Source organism: Acartia tonsa, chromosome 9 (genome assembly GCF_053477335.1).
Source record: "Acartia tonsa isolate MP-2025a chromosome 9, ASM5347733v1, whole genome shotgun sequence".
In the NCBI taxonomy this organism is placed as follows: Eukaryota; Metazoa; Arthropoda; class Copepoda; order Calanoida; family Acartiidae; genus Acartia; species Acartia tonsa.
Window position 1 is genome coordinate 16,188,658 of NC_137268.1, and position 24,983 is coordinate 16,213,640.

A 24,983-nucleotide genomic window follows, 5' to 3' on the forward strand; every position below is an offset into this window, starting at 1 on the left:
GCACATCATCACAGAAGGCCAAAAAATAATCTGGAATTGCAAAGGTCCAATGATGCACATGGAAAACTTAACTAAAGATAACTCGCATAAAAAAAGTCTTTTTCGTGCGGAATAACTATGCATTTTTAAGTAAAGGCTATTCTTGATTATTTGTAGGACTTCTTTTTTGTCGGTATACGTTTAGACGTTTGGCTACTAGAAGCAAAAAAGATTATAGATTTTTGGACAATATTGACACATCTAGTATTTCTCCTTTTATCTAGTTATTATTAAGTGCGGAATATGTTTCTTAAATAATAATGTTTTATGAATCATTCATACTCAGTTTATTACATGTTATGTAACTGAAATTAATTAGAATTGGGTATATTTGATCATAAGAAATGATTTTTATTTATATTTCAGTAAATCTAAAGATAATGTACATAACTTTACCCTTTGATTGCACGAACTTTGTCAATAAGTAAGAACTGTGAATAAGACTTAGTTGCGCCTGTTTATTGGCCAAAGCATCCCTGCTACTATTACTTTTAATTCATACTGTAACAGTAGGTCCAACAATGAATGATAACAGACAACATTTTTATTGTTCAACCTTTGTCTAGAGGTCCTAACTGTGCATGGTAATGAATTGTGCCTAATTATTGGCCAAAGCATAATCCAGGCAGGATCCATGTCTTTCTGTCTATACCGAAGGCTCCAAGTAACCGCTAAACCGATATGGTTCTTCGTTACAGAGTAGCTTCTGTTAGGTCCTGGGAAGTTTTATAGCTATTTTGAGGAAGGGTACCACTAAGAAAAATCGCTTTAGATACATAAAAGTATTTCTCGATTTCCGCAAGGTAGCGCAACTTCTAGGGTGCCAAAGCTTTTCTTGGAACATAGACTAGAGTAAAACTAATAACAAAATGGATACAATGATGATTATTAATTTATTAAAAAATTTAGAAATAACATGAATTTCATACAGAAAGGTTTTATTTGTCAATTTTGAGATTCTTTTTTATTGACACAAATGTATAATTATAGAAAATTACATTAGATTTTTCATTTAAGGGGTTTAACAACATCGTAGTAAATATTTTAACAGAAATTATGTAATTGGTTGCTTTTAAATTGTCGAAATCAAATTTTTGCTTGCCGCTAACCAATTAGGTGTCACACAGTCAAAATTTCAGCTGTTATTGTTTGATATTTTGACAAGGAGACCCGTGATTGATTGATTTTGTAATTAGCCAAAAAAATAGACCAATCATGTGTCTCTTTTTCAGAATACCATCTTCTTATTGGATGATCTTTTTTATAAGGAGACACGTGATTGGTTGATTTTGAAATTTTGCAGAAGATTGAACCAATCAATTGTCTCAAGGTTAATACCAGCTTCTTATTGGATGATCTTTTAACAAGGAGAAACGTTATTAGTTGATTTTAGCGGCAAATTAAAAATTTGTTGAACATCCATTTATTTTCTTAGTCTGTTAGCAACAGTCTCATAGAGATCTCCCAACCTGAAGAAAAAAAATAATGTTATATATATATTTACTAGTGGCTATGTGCCAATTTTTTAGGGACATTTGTTTGTGAATGGGGTATAATTGGAAATCTCATTCAAAAAAGCATCAGAGCCCTTTAAATTTTTTAAAATTAGCATAAAACCACATTAAGACCTATGCAAATACAATGGGTTTATAAAACATTTAGGTACCAGTAAAATTTACTGCTCAATGATCTACAAAATATTTTGATAAAAATTTTTCACTATATCAATATTTTGTGAGAATTTATCCATTTATTCATGCCAATATGATGTTAATTATGAAAGAAAAGTTTCTAGACACAAATTATCAAGTTAAATTAAATGAATAATGAATGATAATTTTTGTAAAAATAATGAATTGAAGTACTTGTTTGAGTTGGCTGAATATTCAGTGAGATTTCAAATCATTAGAGTAAAACAATAAGAGGGGACGGAGTCAAATAAATGTCCCCACCCCGTGGACCCTAAGCCGACTTTCAATTGAATCTTTGAATATCAGCCAATAGCAGAAAGCAATTTGCAGGCTGAAGAAAAAGGTCCCCAACACTGGATCCAGGTAGTTTATAAGATTATATTTAGATGCAGGATCCTATTAAAGCCAGTAATTTTTTCATATTTCAAACAGTCTATGTTTTTGATCTTTCACTTGATATAGCAACCTTTCATTTTTTCTGCTAGATGGATATTTTTGTAAGGAATATTTTTTATGAATATTATACCTTGAAAAAGAGGAGAGATAAGGTTTGAACCCTCAACCCCCTCCCCTGATCTATTAGAGGTGAATGTAAGTGTTTGAAAATTTTCTCACAGTTCAAAGTTTTAAAAGTGTAAAGTGTAAAAAAAAAAAAGCTCTTCTCACTATTTCATATTTCAAAAATATGTAGTAAGAAAAAGAAACCGCAAGTCTTAGAAAGTTATTTTAATAATATTACATAATATTCAGGGAGTAAGGGACATTGGACAGTAATTAATTAATACTCAATACTGGTACCCAAACTTTTTCATGCACATTATCTTATTCTTTTGATTAATAGCTTTGGGTTCTTTAAATCTTTTATCAAATCTTAATTGGTTAAAATGATAATTTTATTTCCAGTATGGCTTGGAAACCGATCAATATCCGCCTGATTAGAACCGGTTCTTAGCCATACTGGATCGTGTATAGCATCGTTTTACAAACAAATTCCAACGAATTTTAAAATAAAATCATAAAATTACAAGTTTTGTTAGCCCGGGTAATAGGCCCTGAAGGGCTGACCAATCTGGTTTTAATCTTATATTTTTTTATTTTAATATCCACGGAAAACTGTCTATAATATGATACAATAAATAACTATAATAATGATTAGGGATGTACATCAGTTTACCATCCATTGTCTTATCTATCCCTTAAAAGTCCAATCTGCACCACTTTTGTACCACTTTTGATTCATGTGGCGTCTTAAAAATGAGGGAGATGAGAGGATAAGTGGAAAAGAAAACCCCTAAAAAAAAGATGTAGAATCCCTCATTTTTATGACGTCACCTTAATCAAAACTGGTACAAAAGTTGTGCAGAGTGGGCTTCGTCCCTTAAGACACCTGATAATATTAGTTACGGGAATTCGAGACAAATTATAAATCAAAAGTGTTAATTCAGGATTACTAGAAATACCCTTATCGTATGGAATAAGACATGGACGATAAATTGAAATAAGCCCCATGTACACGTTTGAGACGTTTAAAATTCAACAAAGGTATACAACTTTGGGTACGCTGTGCTGCACTCGTTTTAGCAATAAAGGGGGGGTTTTTTAATGCAACCATCTCGTAATCAGTGAGCAAATGGCACTTAGAATTCGAATTTCCATCTGAAATTTTGCATGAGTAATCCTTGGTAGGTCTATTTTCCCCAAATCGAACAAAAAGTTGGAAAAGTAACGGCTAACGGCTGGCGGCTCAGCCGTTTTGCAATTTTTCGGCTATTTATAGTGTAAATTAGTCATGAAACCTATCTCCACATAATACTCTTTGTCACTCCAAAACGCTATCAAACGGTTCTATACGGTAGCTGTTGGTACTAGAAGTTTTAAAAATGGTTATTGCTTTCATTTAACATAAATTAAACCAAAAATATGTTATAAGAAGTTGATGCCTACATAATTTATGATGGATTTACCCTGAAAATAGGCAAAAAAAACGGCTAACCGGCTGAGCCGCCAGCCGTTACTTTTCCAACTTTTTGTTCGATTCAGGGAAAATATACCTAACAAGGATTACTCATGCAAAAGTTCACTGATTACGAGATGGTTGCATTAACCCCCCCCCCCCCCCTTAAGTAACTTTGTTAAAACATAGTCCCAGAATTATATAAAGTATGATATGGTAATTCTAGAAAATAATATATCAAGCTTATTTATGTAGAATTAAAAGAAACAAGGATGGCAATATATATAAAAGCGGAGCTCAGCAAATCATACCGTCAGACAAGAGATGCTTTGATTATAATATTTTGCCTAATCGTCTCAGAAATAAATATTTTAGATATTGTATCGACATACAGGAAAAGCATTTTCAATGACAGATTTATTTGTTTTAAGCTAACAGAAATAATATATTCAATTATTTTGTTAAGGGGGGGGGGGAATATCTAGTGATGTGAAGGACAAATATTTGCAACTTTGTGTCAACATAGTTTTTCAAGTATTACATAAAGTTTGATATGGCAGGCATTACGAGAAAATTATAAATCAAGAAGCCTGTTCATTGAAAACAGCTAAACTTTTAAAAGAAAGGATGATAAGTAGCATAGCACAAATAGATAATGAATGGATAAACGGGCAAAGTGAATTAAAGATCAGAGGTGAATTCTTTAAAAAAAAACTTTTGCCGCATTAAAATTTTAGTGAGGCAAGATTATTCCCTCTAAAATTTTAGTTTCCCCCCCTGATTTTAGTGGGGGAATCTGATTTTAGTGGGGCAAAAGTTTTTTAAGAATCCACCTCAGATGTTCACTGGTCACAAAAAAAAAGAGAAAGAAAAGAAAAAAAAAAGGACACATGAATAGACTAAGGGAAAAAAATATATCTTAGACTTACTGACAGACAGAGATACAGAGTGAATTATAGAGCATCTTTAAAAAGTTCAACAAAGTGTTTTAACCTTTCCACCAATGGCTTTAATTCACATGGGAAATTTTGTGTTTCACTATAATTTTATTGCACACCCAAAAAGTTGAGGTATGACATCCCAATTATAAAAGTTTATTTACTTTTGTATAACTAAGGTCAAGGGAATCAGGGAGGGAGGGGACATTGCAGTGGCCCAAAGTTTAATTAACTCGTTCCCTCATTCGTTTGTTTTAAAACTTTTCAGAACTTACAATAAATCTTGATTGGGTTATGCAGTACAAACAACCAATATTTAAACATATCCATCGATGGTAGAATATCAATTACGGCAGTACATAAATTATGTAAGAATCCTATTCAACAAGATCTAATAAACTTATTAACGTTTACAAAAATTAAGGTAAAGATAATCAGAGACCTTGGAGGATAAGGAACGGTCTATAGAGCAGGGGCGTCCAAGCTTTTTTTTTTTGGGGGGGGGGGTAAAATTTTTTTAAGGGGGGGGTAATTCGGTTTTTGGGGGGTAAAATGGCGCGCGAAGCGCGCCGCGAATTTTTTTTACCCCCCCCCAAAATTTTTACCCCGGGGGTAAAATTTGCTTGGGGGGGTAATTACCCCTCCTGAAATCTGTTGGCAGGGGTAAAATTCGTTTACCCCCCCAAAATTTACCCCCGGGGTAAAATTTTTTGGGGGGGTAATTTAAATTTTATTAAAAATTTAGTATTAAAAATGCGCCCGAAGCGCGCAAATTTTTTTTTTGTTAGAGATTTTTTATTTTGGGGGGGGTATTTAGTATTTACCCCCCAAAAATTATTTGGGGGGGGTAAATAACCCCCTCCTAAATGGTTGGGGGTGCCTACGGCACCCCCAGGGTAGGGGTAAATTTTAAATGGGGGGGGGGGGGTAATCGCCCCATTACCCCTCCCTTGGACGCCTATGCTATAGAGGACGGAATACACCACGAGTTCTTATTTTAGTGTATCTTTGAACCAATTTTTGTTTAATGATGTGCATGATCAAATGGTCAAGCGCCCTCTAAAAAACCAACCTTTAGTTTACCCATCTAGAAATACTATACCCATTCCTTCTCAATCTTAACAAATGATAATAAATAGCCTTTAAATAAAGATTGGTCTCCTGACCTAATAATCTGCATAGCAACTATCTGGAAGTACTAAAAATAGAATTACATTTAGTATATATTTATTTTCTATCTAAAGATCAGGAATCTTGAGGGATAATACACTAGACGGTAAATTAATGTACGACACCAATAATAAACAACAAAATTACCCCTCGTTTAGTTTCAAATATTCAAATTTCAACCAAACAATTAGGAAGACCTAAAGTTTTTGAGCTATGAAGAACGAGAAAGCGTGTTTATAAACCTTTGTGTACAAATACAATTTACAGTCCAATATTCCCTCCCTCCCTGCTGAAGACAGTATAGCTATAGGCAAGTGGGAATAATTCATTATCGCATTAGTGTTTAGAAAATGATATAACATTTTTAAAAGCGAGGCATTTCTTTCAATAGGGACGTAACATTATTTTCTTTGGAATATTGTAATTGTCCTATCGGTTTTAAACTTGGCATAATGATTCCTGTAACAAATCACAATTTAGAAAGCAACTCTATTATAATTAATGAAAATGTCTATTTATAACATTATTTTTTTAATTATTTTAATTTTTGGAATTAAAAGAAAAGCATCTCCATATCATAGTCTAACATATAAGTATGTCCATATTAAACATCCTACATTTAAGTAATTTTGGGATGGATTTATGCGCTCATACTTCTAATTAATGATGATTAATACAGGCATTGTCTGACAGAGTACTTTGTTGTTGAGTTTCGCTATTATGTATGCTATTATTATTGTATGAATGTTGTTAACTATGTATAAATAGATGTGCTAAAAATGGATTGCCTATTTCTTCCCTAATTTCCAAAGTTGTACAGCAGATAACCCAATTATTGCAAACGCTATTTTTAGCTACTCCAGTCAAAGGGAAAAGCGATATAATGTATAAACGATTTATACATTAAACACTTTTAAATTTTGATTTTTTTGGAAGTTTGAAGCTTTTTTATTTAGTAGCAAATATTGAGATAGGACGCGGAAGCTAAGTACACTTTCGGAAACTAAAATTCATTTCATCTATAAATACTTTATGAGAATAGATATAGTAGATCTAGATGGTCAAACTGGCTCTATAATCCGTCAAACTTAAGAAGGAAATTCTTGCAGACCAACAACTTTTTTTAAATTTTTTTTATAAAAGATTATTTCAAAATTAAAGGGTCGAAGTTTTTTACGATATAATTTACCTAGAGCTAACTTTTTCCTCAAAAAATCAACTATTTATATTTGACTTGTTATATACGTTTTTGTAACTGTCTATAGTCCCCAACTAAAATGGGGGTATTGATCACCGCTTTTGGCGTACCTATTCAATTAATGTCATAGTAGAAGGGAAGAAAAAGGGAAGGTCAAAAGAAACCCCCTAGAAAAGAAATGGAGTATACAGTATTTCCGGAATTCAATAGAATAAGTAGGCCAAAAGCAGTGACATCTATCCCCATTTTGCTAGGGTACTATAGAAAGCTACACGTTTTTCGTAAGGTTCACATTATACGAGCGGAGAACATGATATAAATTTCCCAAGCAAAGAACTGCGACTATTCATTATGCGAATGAACTGAAAAAAAAAAATTCCTTTTGTAGCAATATCTTTCTAACTAACAATATGGCCGGCTTGTGCCTTTCAATTGGCAAATTCATAGACTGTGTATCTAGATTGTATCTATTTGCGTAAATAAAATAATGAATAGATGAGAAAAGTAATATAATAATATCATTTTTGCTACAGTATTATATTTAATGTGCAAAGGAAAGGGAATAAGGAAATAATTTATCTTAGTTATAGTTACGTAACATCAGTAGAACAATATTAAAAGCAAAGCTTTTTATATTTAGGACCAGTCAGTAATAGTACGTTTGTTCATCCGTCCATTCTATATAGTTCAGATGGTAAATTCAGGTATGTAAGAGTAGTCTATTAAGATTTGAAATTTTTATGATGATTCTTATCCTAATATATAACGTGATAATGTTTAAAGTTTCCATACCTACTGAACTGATTGATTCCTCCATTTCAGGGAAGCTATATATAGTTCCCGTGATGGCTTTAGACTGTTTTTTCTTAAATCTTAGGATGGCTTTAGGCTATTTTCTATCCAACCCTTCTATTATATAGTCCTTGAATGTTAGGGGCGCAACCGCTAGTAGCATTTATTGATACTGTAACTACAAAAAAAAAAGATTTTAAGTAATCTTAAATTTCTCCGTGTAAGATATTATTTTTGCTTATTTACTTATGATTCACCCTAGATATTATGATAAAAGAAACTGCACGCCAAGTTAGATAATATCTAGATGACTATAAATTAGGCCAACATGAATATACCCTGTTAGAAAATTAGCATCATTATTATATCGACATGCATAAGACTGAAGCCTTTTTTGTTGTGGCGTTAATAGTTTGCATAGGTTTATAGTATTTAATCTAGTAACTTTACAAAGTGTCTTAAAATTTAGCCATGTGACGTCATAAAAACGTGGGAAAATCCATTTTGTTAAGGGACTTTCTTTCTCACTTCTTCTCTCATATCCCTCATTTTTATGACATCACATGGCTGATTTTCAAGACACTTCTTGTTTCTTTGTAATGGAAATACATGTCTATGTAAAAATTAGGCAAATAGCTAAAGGAATATATTAAATCAGTAATTAATACCTTGTTGAATGTATTTTAATTTAATTCTTTCATTTTTGAAGGTTCTATACATCAATTAAATATCTTACGTGTTAGCTAGCAAATATGATACAAAGTAGACTTTTTGCCTAATTTTACCGATTGGGCTCTGCTTTTTAGGGAATCGAATATTCATAATAGATTCCATCTTACTATCCCTTTTAGAAAAAAATATATATAATATGTAAAAAAAAAATATCCCTTATTATTTGAATCTGGATTTAAATAAGCGAATATGCGTAATGTCAAATGCTATGATTATGTCAAATTGCTTTTAATTAAGGTAATAATTATGGAAATAGATAGAGACGGCAGTATATATTAAGTCAGAATACTAATAGAAAAAATGAAAAAAATATTGTTCTCGAAAACTTGGAATAAATAGGGATGACACCATCCACAACAGAAAAACTTACCTAATCAGATGGACAAACGAACATTCAGTGACTATATCGTTATGAGTAAAAAAGATATTTTGATATCTGTGCAAAGATTTGATGTTATCGTTAATTAGCTAAAAAAAAAAAGGATATTTCATACCAGCATATTTACGTTTGTATTAAATGTAGTAATGCTGAACTTATTTAATTGTACCAAATCGTTTAATAAAACTTTTCAAAAATCATCAGTGTACGACATAAACAACAAAGGGTTGCTGCGGTTGTAAAATTGTACCTAATTTTTTCAGGAATCATCGTGCTCAGTTTGAAATCGATAGGACAAATTTACTTGACTGAATCAAAGATATCCTTACAGAAAAACTTTGCCTAGCTTTAAAGATATCAGCTCAGCTACTAAGATCATAATAAAGTAAAATTTTAAGTTTAAGAATCAAAGCAAAAAAATACAAAACATTTTTATATTCTTGTAAAATCTTTGAACTTGAAGGGCTATAAATAAGTTACCTTTCAAGTAAATATTCCAGCGGTTTCTCTTAAAGTACATAGTCGAGGAAAGATCTCCCCCCCCCCCCCCCTTTGTATAAAAAAAATAATGAGGGGTAGTTTTTCAATTGTTTATTTCAGGTTAGGATAGGTTAAATAGGGTACTGGGTAGTCCACCAGGTTTAGGTCACGACAGGTATAAATCTTTGATGTATCAGGACTAGGAATTTTATTTATTATCAATATATTAAAAATATAGATGGGGCGGGGGGTTCAGTTCTAGATATGAAATTGGAGGAAAAGCACCATATATTCCTTTTATCTTTCACACTTTTAAACATCAAATAATATTTATCTGTAAAATAATTCAATCTGAATCTTTTTTAATTTTTAGAAATCTTCTGAGATTTAAAGTGAAATATTACGCAGTTACAAAACAAGAATATTGATATCCATATGCAGAGTAGCATAATAATATTTTTCCTTTAATTTTAAAAGTTGTTTCTAAAGCCCTATTTTTTAAATATTTCTTTAGGTTTAGATTTGGTAAATTATTGAGTATAAGATTTTTTATGTTATTATTATTTACCAATTAATATTTCTCTTATAATAATTGCCGAGCCCCTACCACAAGGGCATAGGCGTCCAAGGGGGGGGGGGGGGTAATGGGGCGATTACCCCCCCCCCCCCCCAAACGATTTTGGGGTGTAGGCACCCCCAAATTTTTTTTCATTTTACCCCCCCCATTCAAAATTTACCCCTACCCTGGGGGTGCCGTAGGCACTCCCAACCATTTAGGAGGGGGTATTTACCCCCCCCCAAACAATTTTAGGGGGGTAAATACCCCCCCCCCAAAATAATAAAAAAAAATTTTGCGCGCTTCGCGCGCATTTTTAATACTATATATTTAATAAAATTTAAATTACCCCCCCCAAAAATTTTACCCCGGGGGTAAATTTTGGGGGGGGTAAACTAAATTTACCCCTTCCAACAGATTTCAGGGGGGGTAATTACCCCCCCAAGCAAATTTTACCCCCGGGGTAAAAATTTTGGGGGGGTAAAAAAAATTTGCGGCGCGCTTCGCGCGCCATTTTACCCCCCCCCCCAAAAAAAACACAAATTAACCCCCCCCTAAAAATTTGTTACCCCCCCCAAAATAAAAAGCTTGGACGTCCCTGCACAAGGCGATGGTGATTTTTATGGAGCTTCCTTAACAAACACTTAAAGATCTTGCATTTTATCATTAGAAAAAAATAAAACATTGTAGATATTTATTCAACCTTGATTGGTTGATACAAACTACGATTGTTCACAAAAGTAGATTTGTTGATCATAATTTGGTGTGCAGTATCGTCCTTTAGATCCCTGTGTTGGGGCGTTGTAATAGTTATTTATAGTATGGTACAATAGAAAGCTTTCCGCGGATATTAAAATGAAAAATTATAAGATTAAAACCAGTTTTGTTAGACCCAAAGGCCCAGGCTACTAAAACTAGTATTAATTTTATGATATTAGTTTTGATATTTGTGGAAAATTGTCTGTAATACGATGCTATACTTGATCAGTATGGCTGAGAACCAGTTCTAAACCAGCGGATATCAATCGGTTTCGAAGTCATAGTGGAATAAACTTTATTTACCTTGTATTTTCACCAGAGCACTGACAGTTAGACCTAAAACAGTAAGCAATTGATTTTTTAGCAGCGAAGCTATTCCACATATAAGTCTGTCTGTAAGTCCATAACACTAGGGGGAAAATCTAAGCAGTTATTAATAATTTATAATTTACCAGTGTGCATCTAGTATGTAATTTAGTTAGCTAGTTGGTTTAATTATTGATTTATGACCCTAGCACAACTTCTTTTTAAATTACTTTATCTACCACTTAAGGATGTTGTCAGCCTTGTTTAAGATGTATCCTTCAACTGAACGGGTGTTTGTTTAGCAATTAAACTTGCATGATAGACAACCAGTGGACTGAGATCATATGCAAGTTCAAAAAGTACAAGAGCAAATAACCACTTTCAAATTTAATTAATATTTGGTTTTAAGAATCTCTTTGTTTACATTTTAGTTAATATGTCTTTTTAAAATAATAATATTTGTAAAACCAAAGCAAAATACTAATAGAAATATATGGCCAAAAAATCAGATTCTAAATAAACAGCCCATGGTCACCTCTCTCTCTGGTAAACTATACTTTTGATCAAGAAAGAACAGAAAACTTTTATTTCAAATACAAGAATTTGGTTAAACTGTAAACAGAAACCCCCATACTTTTTCGTCGTGACACACATATGGACATACCTAATCAAATGATAGCTGCGCTACCACAAGGAAGAAAACTTACTGAGCATCGCAGACGCCGTGTGTGTGTCCCAGAACTAGACAGCTGATGTGACACGTGTTCTCCCCACCAACATTACATCGGATTCCACGTCTTTCCTAAATAAACAAGGATGAAGCAGCGGTCTATTATTGTGGTCATTTTTATAAGCGAAGCTTTTCTATATTTAGGGTCGGTCCGTCCGTACGTCCGTCCGTCCGTCCGTCCGAGCAAACTTACTTACAATTTTGCTTTGACTCTTATACTTTTATATTCTGATTATTCAGTTCAGATACTATACAAGTTTTAATGTCCGTTTGTCCTACCGTTTCAGTGCTTTGCTTTTATGGATGTTGTCATCCTTGTTATTGTAGGATGTCATTTTTTATTAGGCACTATAAGCTGCTTTAACAAGGATGACAACCTCAAGAAAAAATAAGGAATACGAGAATGGACCATAATCAAAATTACCCCATTAGTAGAATTAAATTATTGGTAGAAAAGTTTAAGGCATGTAAAACCAATCAGAGTCATGCTTTATATATTAATTTATTACAATGACAGTATTCAAAGCAATAGGATGATTTTTTTCATCTTAAAATTGCCATGTATCGTATCTTTTAAGCAATAAAAAGAAAAGAAAATGAAAAAATCATACAAAAATAATATCAAAAAACAAAAAGTATAAAAATCCGCAAAACAAAGGATTATCAAAATGTTTTGAAATCTTTCTAATCTCCTCTTCCTGTTTGTCAGTCTTGAAATCTCTCTCAGACTATTCAAGTCACAGATTCAGGGAAAGATAAATAAAAGATATAATTGGTGGTTTCCCACAAAGTGCATACTGTAATAACTAGCAGCTTCGCCCCTAGCTTCTAGGGGCTTTGCCCCAAGTGGTTTTTTTTGGGGGGGGTATTTTTCAGTTTTGGGGGGGTTGGGGGTGTCCCACCCCCCAAGAAAATAGTTATGAGAAGCTACCCTGTAAAGGAGAACCCGATCGGTTCAGCGGTTAGCGAGATCCTTCGCTACAAACAAACAGACAAACAAACACACAAACAAACAGACAGACATCGTTCTACTTTGTATTATAGATAAGGAGGGAGGGGGTAATTTTTTTTTTACTTTTGGTAAGTTAAGGTTAGATTACATTGTGTACAGAGCGAGGGATTAGGCACAGGAGGTATAGCCCCCCCCCCCCCCCCCTAAATTTTCATTTCTTTTTAAAAGTAAGGGGGAGGGATTTTTTTGATCTCCAGGCACTTTGAGGGAAACCATCATAAAATTACATACATACAGTTACAGATAGAGTATGATAAACAACAAACAATCAAGTGTTTGCTTGAAGTAGTTGTTTTTTAGAGTTGGTATGTTCAATGGACTTACATGTAGGTTTTATTTTAAAGAAGCTATGATATTTTAAAATACAAAATTGAATCCGACATTAAAACCTAAGGTAGGGAGGGAGGGTATCATGGACTGTAAATTGCACTAGTTCCCAAAGTTTTATAAACATACTCTTTCAATCGTTGGCTAGAAAACTTGAGTACTTGATTGATTGGTTCAAACTGGCAGGGTCAATTTATCTTTTTTTTTGCTTGTTTGATAATGTATATTTCTGTATATAAATTATTGGTATTAATTATCGAATAAGGTTGCAAAATTTGTTAGTTATCAATTCTTTTTATCGTACCATGTACATAATTTTAACTTTCCTTAACCTGCCCTTAAATCCCTGTAAATATTATTAAAATGTGTTCTAAAGAAGTCTGGATTATGTAAATTAATGATATTATTCATACTACTCGTTTTTCACACTTTTAATTTATTTTCTTTTTAAATTTAATAAATTTTAAAAAAATCATTTATTTTTATTTGATAATTTTAAATTGCGTATTCAATAGTTTTATTTCTACTACGGAATAGATTTTGAAACTGTCGACTTTCACCTCTCCCTTTAACCCAGGGATAAGGGATGGGAAACGTAGGAAAATATTATTTCAGGCCTATTTCAAGCCTAGGCCTAATAAACCAGTTTTGGGATGACGCAGTGGTTCGTCCTAAACGCTAATGAAAAAGCTGTGTGTGTGTGTGTAGATAAAGTATAGAATCAAATTCAGGTAGCTAGTTTAAAGTAAAAAACATAACTTTTTATAAACCTATATATTAATGGCTTTTGTTAAAATGAAGTTTTTTCTCTCCCAGAATTTTTTTATCTTTTACTTTGGTAATTTGAACTGTCAGAAAGCTATCGTTGGGTTTCCCTCAGACAAATTTTAGTTTGTATTATTTGCATTTTTATTAATGAGTAAAAATTTTATTTGAAAACTTCATTGCTAACTAAAATTCAAAATAAATAAATAAATATGCACTTGGGTAACATTCTATCAAGTTCTTTGGATACTATAATGTAATGATATATCTGTACTGTGTTGTATTGTACAAAAATTAGGATTAAGGTGTTGTATCAAATCCGTACTAAATTTTTAAAATTCAAAATACAACATCTAATTTATAAACTACCAAATGAAAATTCGTAGCTACCTTCTTTCCAAAAAAATAATCCCATTATTTTTGTTTTTTCTATATGGCCCTTTTTTAATGTTTAACTCGAAGCAGATTTAATAATTAAACTAATGTGATCTAACACCATTTATATTTATTTTTTTGTAGCAGACGAAATTATTATTTTTTCTAGAATTGTCTGCTTCTAAAATTTCCGCCAATTGGTGATTGGTTGATACAAAACAAGCCCAAATCACAGAACACTATTGGTTTAGAGCGGTAGCCAATATGAGCCGTCCGCCAGTAAGGTCATTAAATTAGGCAAATGGTAAAAGTTGCATGATCCCTTTCAAAACCAGGCCGAGACCTAATTTATGGCCAGGTTTCCTATCCCTTATCCCTGCTTTAACCATAGAGGCCTCTAGAGGCGTAGCCTCAAGTAACTTTATATTTGTAAGTACCTGGCTACAGTTTCAGTTGAAGGCATCTTTCTCCATATTCCAGGAACTAGTAACTCTATATCTATACCTGGCTACAGTTACAGTTGAAGGCAGCTGTCTCCATATTCAAGGAACTAGTAACTCTATATCTATACCTGGCTACAGTTACAGTTGAAGGCAGCTGTCTCCATATTCAAGGAACTAGTAGCTCTATATCTATACCTGGCTACAGTTACAGTTGAAGGCAGCTGTCTCCATATTCCAGGAACTAGTAACTCTATATCTATACCTGGCTGCAGTTACAGTTGAAGGCAGCTGTCTCCATATTCCAGGAACTAGTAACTCTATATCTGTACCTGGCTACAGTTACAGTTGAAGGCAGCTGTCACCATATTCCAGGAACTAGTAACTTTATATATATACCTGGCTACAGTTACAGTTGAAGGCAGCTGTCTCCATATTCCAAGAACACTCACCACTCTTCCAACCACGAAGCTGAAATAAACAGTTCATATCAGGCACGTGACAATCGAGAACCCGGTATTAGTGTCGGACTGATTATGACGTAACAAAAAAAATTAGCCAATAAGAGGCCACTATGAATTTTACCATTGGTCAATAATGTCCTCTCATTGGCTAATTTTTTTTGTTACGTCATAATCAGTCCGACACTAATACCGGGTTCGACAATCGATATATAATTACTTGAATGTTACACCAGATTTCCATCTACTCTAATAAAGTAACTCCCAGCTGGCTAAAATTATGATACATTCTATCCACCACCTTTACCCAATCCCCTTCACTCCTACTGGATTAACGAACTGACCACTAAATTAGTTCCATGTTAGCAACCTAAATTAACATTTTTCCCTGTCATAATATCCACGTATATTCTAAATCCATTTCCGTGACAGGGATCTTAAAGAATAAGGCAATGAGCAAAGATAGGTGTACAACCTAAATTATGAGGAATAATATTACCCCTTTCTGTCGCTTAAAATTATTTGTTAAAAAGTTTAAATACTGCTATTGAACCAAATAATCAAAAGTATCCAACGAATGAGAGAACGTATCAGTAAAACCATTATGTCCGATTATGCTTCTCATAGTTCACGGTATGGTTTTAACTAGTTAACTAGAAGAATCCTTATACTAAAGTAACAGGATGTTTGTCTGTGTGTCTGTACCGAAGGATCTCGCTAACCGCTGAACCGATCGGGTTCTCCTTAACAGGGTAGCTACTCATAGGTCCCGGGAAGGTTTATAACTATTTTCTTTGGTGGTGGGACACCCCTAACCCCCCCCCCCCTAAAAAATGAACCCCCCCCCCAAAAAAAAAAAAATCTCCCCCTCAAGTGTCCCTAGAGGCCTCTAGGGGCGTAGCCGCTAGTAAAATTATATACTGATACAACTGTATGGAAATAAAATTTAGAAATGGATATAGCTGGATATATGTGGATATATTGACAGTGGAAAATGAACCTCATTTATTGGTCAGGATGGGGTAAATGGGGTGGATAGGTTATTTCAGCGAGCTGCGAGCATCACTACACCAGAGTACGTACAAATCTGGTGCAACATCCACGTAATGGTATATCGATTCATACAAAGTAATTTCACCACTAAAAGAAAACACACACATTGATATAGTCATACTAAATTGTCCAGCAACAAATATATAAAAATTAGATCCGCCAATCAATTAACTGGACCCATGGGAACACAGTGTAGGAAGAAACCGACTGCTTTATTGGTTTAGAGATTTTATAATTCACAAATTTTGCATGCTTCCAAATTCTTTCTAAATTGATCATCTAGGAAAATAAATCTATTGATCCAGCCGTTTATTTTTGCAACAGAAAGAAAATAAATAATTTACGTATACTTTTTTTTTGCAGATTAAAAAAAATATTTACCCACTTTTTTTTGCTAAAATCAAGGATAAGACATTGGACAGTAAATTGATATGTATATACAAAACCAATTATGATCAACAAAATCATTCCCATTTAAGATTAAGATTTATTGGTTGAAAAGTTTAGACACTGCTAGTTAAGAACCAAGAAATTAAAGTCAATTTTTAGAGTCAACGAATAAGATATAACGTAGTTTGGGGGCCAGTGTAATTTCCAGTCCAATGTCCCCTCCCTCCTTGGATTAAATGCACTGTTTATATAAAATGCATTACTGTATTTATTTTCATCTGAAAATAATAGTTTTTTTATGTCTGTTACTTATCGGCGATCTAAGGGATAAGACAATGGCCGATAAATTGATGTACATTCCCAATGATGATACATAAAATTAGCCCTTATGTACATTGCAATAAGTGGTTGATGCTTAGCTTAATCAACCAATCAATCAAAGTTAAGCACAGTCCCTAAGCTAAAGTTGTTAACAAATGAGAAAATATTGTTATAAAACTTTAAGGACTAGTGTATTATCATATTGCCCCCTCCCTCACTAGTTACTAATGGTCCAATACAATTTCACAAATTGATTGTGTTTATTTGTTTTTAAACATGCTTTTATTATCTGGGAGGTTCTAAAGGGGTTAATATCTTAGTAACATTTTAATTAGAACAAATGATCTATTAAATAAGTAAAACTAATGTATTCTATAAATAAAATTAGAAAAATAAAACTTGTATATTAGGAATATTAAGGAGGTTGGTTCTTTACCCCATCATTGAATTATAATTTGTTATTGGTGAAGTGGGGTGAGGGTGATTGGGGTGGGTGAGGTCAGGGTATTGTCTGACAACTAAACCAAAATAACCATACCATACTTTAGGGCAATTTTATCATATAATTATAAGCTTCAAATAATATGAACTACACTATATAATCAAATAAATCTTTTATATAATTTTAATACCTGAAAAAAATCTTTTATCAAAAAATATTGTGTAATGAAAACTTGTCCATAATTTAATTCTACATTAATTTAGACAGAAGAAAGCATTTCTAGATAACTTTCATTTATATAAAATAGTTAGAGCTAAGCTTTAATAGCAAATAATCATGTTAAGATTTGTTTAATAATTGTGATTTTAGGTGATTTTTTAAAAGATATAAATAATTTCAAGATGTTTAAAACACGGCTTTTAATATTAGTGTTTTTGATCAATGAATGTATAAAGATAGATAGATATTTGTTTTTTTTCCTGTCTGTTTAAAAAGTAAGATCTGCACTAGCACTTCATTTAGAAGTAAGGAATATCTTATTTTAAATTTTTTTTAAATCTACACTAAAAAAAGAATAACCCCATCCTTCCTTCTATTACTTTTATAAACTTTTAAATCAACAAATTTAATCAACAGAAAGAGTAATTTTATGGTGTTCATATTCTCTTATATCCCTTGTGAAAAAGTTTAAGACAAAATAGTTTTCTATTATTCTAATTATATATTAAGTGCCAGAAGCTGTGTATAGTGCCTATAGAAAAATTTATTTTTTATAGGCACTATTAAAAGCAACTGACTACCTATCTTTTTATCTTTGCTAAGAAATGCTGAGTTAGTAAATCTTTTGCTAAATTTATTACTTTTTTTTACCCTTCAGCTAATCTAATTCAAAGAGGGGGACATATATTGCGAGGGGAAAAGTGTTAACTAATTGTATATATTGACCTGGGGAAAATTTGTATTTCATTTATGTAGCTAATATGGACCCCATTTATTGGTCAGTTTGATCATCCAATAGGAGGAGAGGGGATGGGGAAAAGGAGCTATGGGTGTATCTTTATTTTAACCAGCCAGAAGTATCACTTTATTAGAGTAAATTAATTATATATTGATTATTACATACAAATGTATTAAAGATCAACTATGTCATGTTTGAAGATGTACTTGAATGATTGTACACGCTCATAATGTCCGAACTTTACCACTTTTAATTGTGTTAAAGAAGGTGTTATTTTTCATAAATTATTCATTATTGAGATGTTCATTAATTTATCATCCATCATCTTATCCCTTAATATCCCTGCAGTTACTGATCCACTCTCTTTCTTTTTTTTAAATCTTGAAGGGCTCGAGTTTAGACAGAGTTGCAGTTTTAAAGTGGTAGTGCAACTTCTCTATAATATATAGGTAACATTCATGCTTAAGTAAGAACATTTTACTAAGTAAAGGATATGACTGTTTATATATCTATTTAGCTATCTCACAATGATATCATATTCTATGTTTCAATTAAATTGCTGGAATGATCAGGCATAGCTTTTCAAAGAATATGATTTCGATAGGACACTCCCAACCCAAAAAAGATTATGATTTGTAAAATAATATTAACCCAATCTTCTGTTTGAGCAAAACAAAAATTGAAGCATTGTATAAATTTTGCCTTATTTCTAAATAATAGTCAACAGTTTTTGCTTCGTTTACTATTGTTATTTTTATCCTTGTTCATATAAGAAATCTTAAGAAGGGGTACAGAACACAAACTTAAATTAAACGACTTCTGTACACGTAGACAATAATTGTCAGAAAACCAGTTTAATGAAAACTGATGTCTTTTTCAAATTATACTGATATTAATGTTCTTTTATAAACAATAACATACATAAAAAATAGAACAGATCTAGAAGACTAGAATAGTTATTATTTCCCCTTGGGGTTAACAAAACTGGTTTTAATCTTATCATTTTTCATTTTAATTTGTGTAGAAAATTGTCTGTAATATGATGCTACACATGATTATTCAGAATCACTGAGAACCAGTTCTTATCCAGTGGATGTTAATTAATTTCAAAGCCATACTGAATTGTTTTCTGAATTTTACAATCCAAAAATTCGTTAAAAAAAATGTGAAGAAAAAAGTGAAAACTATTTTGAAGTAAGTAAAATTATATTTCAAATTCCTTTTTCAAGAAGGCATTAAATCACCTTACTCTTAATAACAAGTGCATCATTTCGAAGATTGTAAGAAAAATAGGGAAGATGAATAAAGTCCATCCACAGATAATGACGTCATATTATAGAATAGCCAATGAGAGGACAGTATACACTGTAATTGACCAATGGTAAAATTTATGCTGGCCTCTCATTGTTTATTCTATCGTATGACGTCATGATCTGTGGAGGGACTTGAATCATCTTTAAAATAGGTTTTTCAATTTTCTTATAAAAAATTTCCTTAATGTTTAATCTGCGACTTGTATCCTGCCCTGTGATTGTCAGGGATATATTAAATTGCTTTTTCTGTAGATCAAAATAATCGGCGGAAAAGTTTGGGCAGTAGAAATTTACAACTAACCAATCACAATTCAAAAAAGTGCCCAACCTTTTTGAGCCAACAAGGTGGTTTTAAAACTTTAGGTACCAGTGTAATTTACAGTTCTATGTTCCCTCCCTCCCTGAATCCAACCTCAAACCAGATAGCCTGATATCTAGTTGCCGAAAGTGTACGCAGTTTCCTGAGTGTTTCCTCATCCTAGCTCAATATTTACTACTAGCTAAAAAAGCTTCAAACTTCAAAAAAAAAAAATCAAAATTTAAAAAATTCAAATTTATAATGTATATTGTATAAATCGTTTACACATTCAAATTTTGATTTTTTTAAGGGAAGTTTGAAGATTTGTAGCTAGTAGTAAATATTGAGCTAGGATGAGGAAACACTCAGGAAACTGCGTACACTTTCGGCAACTAGATATCAGGCTATCTCAAACCACCCCAGACAATACCTTATATCAACTAATAAGCTTATTAATTACAGAGATTAGGACAAACATTAAAAAAAAAATAGGGAAATAATAGAAACTTTGGACTATATTGGTCCCCAAAGTTTTATCAATGCGTTCTTTCATTCATTATTTTCAAAACTTTGGGAACTTTGATTAAAACTTGATTGGTTGGTACAAAATAACCGTGTCCAAACTTATAAACCAATGACTTTAATCTATGGAAGAGATTATTTGGTTTATAAAAATTGGGGGTACATTAATTTATCATCCATTGTCTTATCCCATATAGTTCCTTAATTTACTAATTATAGACCAGACAGTATAGACAGACAAAATGAAAATAGATTAATGCATAAATAATTTTCTTGAAATAATATACTTTTGTTTTAGTAAGCCAATCCTTTAAAAGGTCTTAAAACCTGATATAAAAAGATAAATTACTAGATCATAATATTAGTAGCGAAGCTACTTTATAATTTGAAATGCCCGTCTGTCCGTATATCCGTCTGAAACGTTTTGGGGGGAAACGTAATTTTCTCATCTCCTTTTCAAGATAGACGCCTGAAATTTTTAGGGATCAAATAAGTATCCATTCTTCATATTTTCACCAAGTTTCATTAAGATATGTCAATTAATTGGGGTGCTAGATCGATTGATGGATTTTTATGTTTTTATGATTTTCTCGATTCCTATTCAAGATAGAAGTCTAAAATTTTCAGGGATCAAATAAATTCAAATTCTGCACACTTCTACTCATTCGTTGGGGTGCTAGATCGATTCCTAGTTTTTTAAGTGTTCAAGGTTTTTTCAACTCCTAGTCCAGATAGACAGCTGAAATTTTTAGGGATTGAATAAGTTTACACTTTACATATTTCTACAAAGTTTCATTAAGATTAACTTATTGGTTGTGGTACTAGATGGATTCCTAGATTTCCATATTATAAATTATGAAAGGTTTCGTTATTTTATTAAAATTTTATTTTGTATTAAAAGGCTATATAGTTCATTCTGGATGTTCATCCATAATTATTTAGCTTCGCTACTTATGGATGTTGTCATCCTTGTTATTTAGATAGACAGTTGATTTTAAAAATTGTTAAAAGTTAAGCATTCTCCAAGTTACATTTCAGTATGTCTTCGAAACCGATTAATAAGCCCACTAAAAATTCATATATAGCACCTTATTGCATACAATTTTCCAGTTTTGTTACCCCAGGCCTTCGGCACTTACGTTGTGATAAAGATACCTAACCTTTTAAATAGGAATTAAGTAGAAAATTTTGTAATTTCCCATTGTACTATCCTTCATAATGTTCGTACTTTGTACTCTAATAGAAGGATAATAGAGAAAAATTAATAAAACTTATTTTGTAAAAAAAAACATCAAAATTTACTTAAAGTTTAATGTTTTGCATTAGGAAAAACAGCAGAATATAAATAAGAATATTTCTTTTTTAAATATAGCAAAAAAAAATTTATAAATTATTAATGCAACATATTTGCAAAATTATAGTTCTGTGCGTAATAGGTTGCTTTCGTGCAAGGACGTCCAAGCTTGTAGAGGGGAGGGGGGGGAAGTTTTATTAGGGAGAATTGAGCGTAACTACACTTCTTGCTTATAGTTAGTTTGGTAACACCGCCCCCATATCGCCTCTTCTTCGGTTTGACTTTAGAGTGCCACGACGGGAGCTAGGATTGAGATATCGACTTCTAGTTTAGGGGAACCGGAGGTGGGGTGGGTTAAATGGCACCGAAAGTGTTTTATTCCTATAAATCTAAAGCCCAAATATTTATTTTGAGGGAGTGGGAGTAAAACTCCCCATATTTTAGTGAAATTAATGTAAAAACACTAGATTTGTGAAAAGTAATAACTTTGAAAAATGAATGTCTTTGTTGAATGTCATGTGATACGAGGTTTATATATTCGATCTTGTATATACATGCACGCAGGGAGGGAGAAGCCATTGGGCTGTTTATTACACTAGTATTCAAAGTTTTTTTATTCGTTGGCTCAACAACTTTCGAAATTTTTATTTAATTTTGATTGGTTGGATCATTAACTTAAGCGTCCTACGTTTTAACTACTAATTATAAGGTATACGTTTGTGTACAATCATAGAGGATATACATAAATTTATCGGCAATTGTCTTATCCCTTGAAATCCCTGACATGCATATGTGTTGTGGAAGCAATTTTAAACATCAAATAATGTAGAAGGTAATATGTCTTACTTCCCTGGCTGAACCTTCGGCTCTGTGCATACTTTTATTGTTTCAATCTTTATATCTCAGGATGTTTCTCTATGTGTGTCTGTTTGTATGTACTAAAGGATCTCACTAACCGCTAAACCGAAATGGAAAGGTTTATATCTATCATGGGAGAGGGTACCACCACCCTTCAAAGAGGAATCTGCCACAGAAAAATACCCCCTCACCCCCCCCCCCCCCCCGAATAAAAATTAAAGTGAAGGCTCTAATTTCACCCCGCTAACCTGCTTACCCCCTTCAACCAAATCAAGTTCACCTATAAGGCCTTATTCCTTGTTTAAAGTTTTAGATGGGTCAAGGGTATAAAGGATATACACTTCCATACTTAGATATTAAAGCCTAGGCACTTCATAATAACAATAAAAGTTGATAGTTTGACTGCGTGCATATAAAAATTCACATTCTATTTCTATTCTACTATTGTACTTGAAATGGAATCAAATTTGTTATCAGGTTGCTCAAGTGCAAAATTATACACAAAGAGGTAACTTCCAGGGATATGGAGATAGGAAAATGGATCAGAAATTAATTTGCACCCTTCCCTCCTCACAGTTTTAGTGTTAGTATGTTAAAATTATTTCTTGGAAATTATATTTATCTTTCGTAAGAATTTCATTTATTTTATGAAGACCGTGAAAATTTCATTTATTTTATGGAGACCGTGGAAATTTCATTTATTTTATGGAGACCGTGGGAAATTCATTTATTTTATGGAGACCATGGGAATTTCATTTACTTTATGAAGACCATGGGAATTTGATTTATTTTATGGAGACCGTTAGAATATCATTTATTTTATGGAGACCGTGGGAATTTCATTTATTTTATGTAGACCGTGTGAATTTCAATTATTTTATGAAGACCGTGTGAATTTCATTTATGTTATGGAGACTAAGTCAACTTCATTTACTTTTTAGAAACTGTGGGAATTTCAATTAATTCCTAGACACCATAGGAATTTCATTCATTTCAAAGACACCGTGAAAATTTTGTTAATTTTTCATGCACCGAGAGGATTCACAAATACTGGAGGCAAATATTACTAATGAAAATTAGGGATTGAGGAAGAGATTATTTTTCTTTAATCCATGGTTATTTCACATTGCAAAATAGGTATTTATTTTTATTACATATCCTATAATCCCTGGTTACTTAACATTGTAGAATAAATATTTGTTGACATTACATATCCTTCTAATCCCTGGTTACTTAACATTGTAGAATAAATATTTGTTGACATTACATACCCTTCTAATTCCTGGTTATTTAACATTGTAGAATAAATATTTGTTAACATTACATACCCTTCTAATTCCTGGTTATTTAACATTGTAGAATAAATATTTGTTAACATTACATACCCTTCTAATTCCTGGTTATTTAACATTGTAGATTAAATATTTGTTTACTTAATATATCCTTCCAATCCCTGGTTATTTACAATTGTAGAATAAGTATTTGTTTACTTTACATATCCTTCTAATCCCTGGTTATTTAACATTGTAGAATAAGTATTTGTTTACACTACATATCTTGCACATTATATTACAGAAGTTGTAATAGTCTTATTTTATCAAATATTTTTTTTATAAAATAAACCATCTAATTTCATGGCGCCTGACTAATAGTTCCAACGTTCTTTTATTCGTTGGATTAAATGAGTTTGGTTTTTTTTCAAACTGTAATAGTACATTCAATAATATAAATCTACTTAATGTGGAGGTGACAGACAGAAAGACGGACTGAGGGACTGTAGAGTGTAGATAGCTGTTAATATATGTATCAAAGGTATCATTCATAATTCCTATACATGTCTTTTCTTTTTTGCACTTTTCCTTATATGACCTAAAACTTTTTAAAGTTTAAATTCTCAGTAATCTGTTTAACTTTCAACCAGCATTCCAAAATTTAATTTAAATTTAGATAAGAAACTTGAAAAACAGAGCAATTTATCCTTTTGATAAAGTAAAAGGATCTCTGTTTGTGTGTCTATCTGTGTGTGTGTGTACAATAGGATCTCGCTAACCGCTAAACCGGTAGCTTCTCATAGGTCATGGGCAAGATCAATAAAATAGAACTAGCGCCACCTAGCGGCCTTCTCGATATTTTTGAGTAAACAGCTGATCTTAACATAGATTTAAAAGAAAAAATGTTACGTGACACTAGAGTTCTATTGGGGCGTAGCTATTAGTTACTTAATAAATTGTCAAGTAGTTGTAGTTTCTTTGTTTAAAACAATGCTTGCTATCATGCAGAGGGATGAAATAAAATCGTTGGATGCGAAGTCTTACCTTACAAGAAATATTACATCCTTTATGCCCCCAGTAGCACAAGTCACATCTCACATACTTGTCTTACCTTACAAGAAATATTACATCCTTTATGGCCCCCAGTAGCACAAGTCAC

The 24,983-nt window shown here is 32.3% G+C and overlaps 1 long non-coding RNA gene across 4 annotated transcripts; it reads right to left on the reverse strand.

The window, feature by feature from the left end:
* Positions 1-913: 913 nt before the first annotated feature.
* LOC145327616 (uncharacterized) lies at positions 914-24,983 on the reverse strand. Of its 4 annotated transcripts, XR_013882191.1 has the most exons (5): positions 24,869-24,983; positions 15,043-15,114; positions 11,702-11,796; positions 10,992-11,024; positions 914-1,508 (listed from the first exon to the last, which is right to left on the reverse strand). It is a non-coding gene; the product is annotated as an uncharacterized LOC145327616 (long non-coding RNA). The 4 variants fall into 4 exon arrangements; XR_013882192.1 differs by lacking the exons at positions 15,043-15,114; positions 24,869-24,983 and adding an exon at positions 14,909-14,973; XR_013882194.1 differs by lacking the exons at positions 15,043-15,114; positions 24,869-24,983 and adding an exon at positions 14,842-14,883.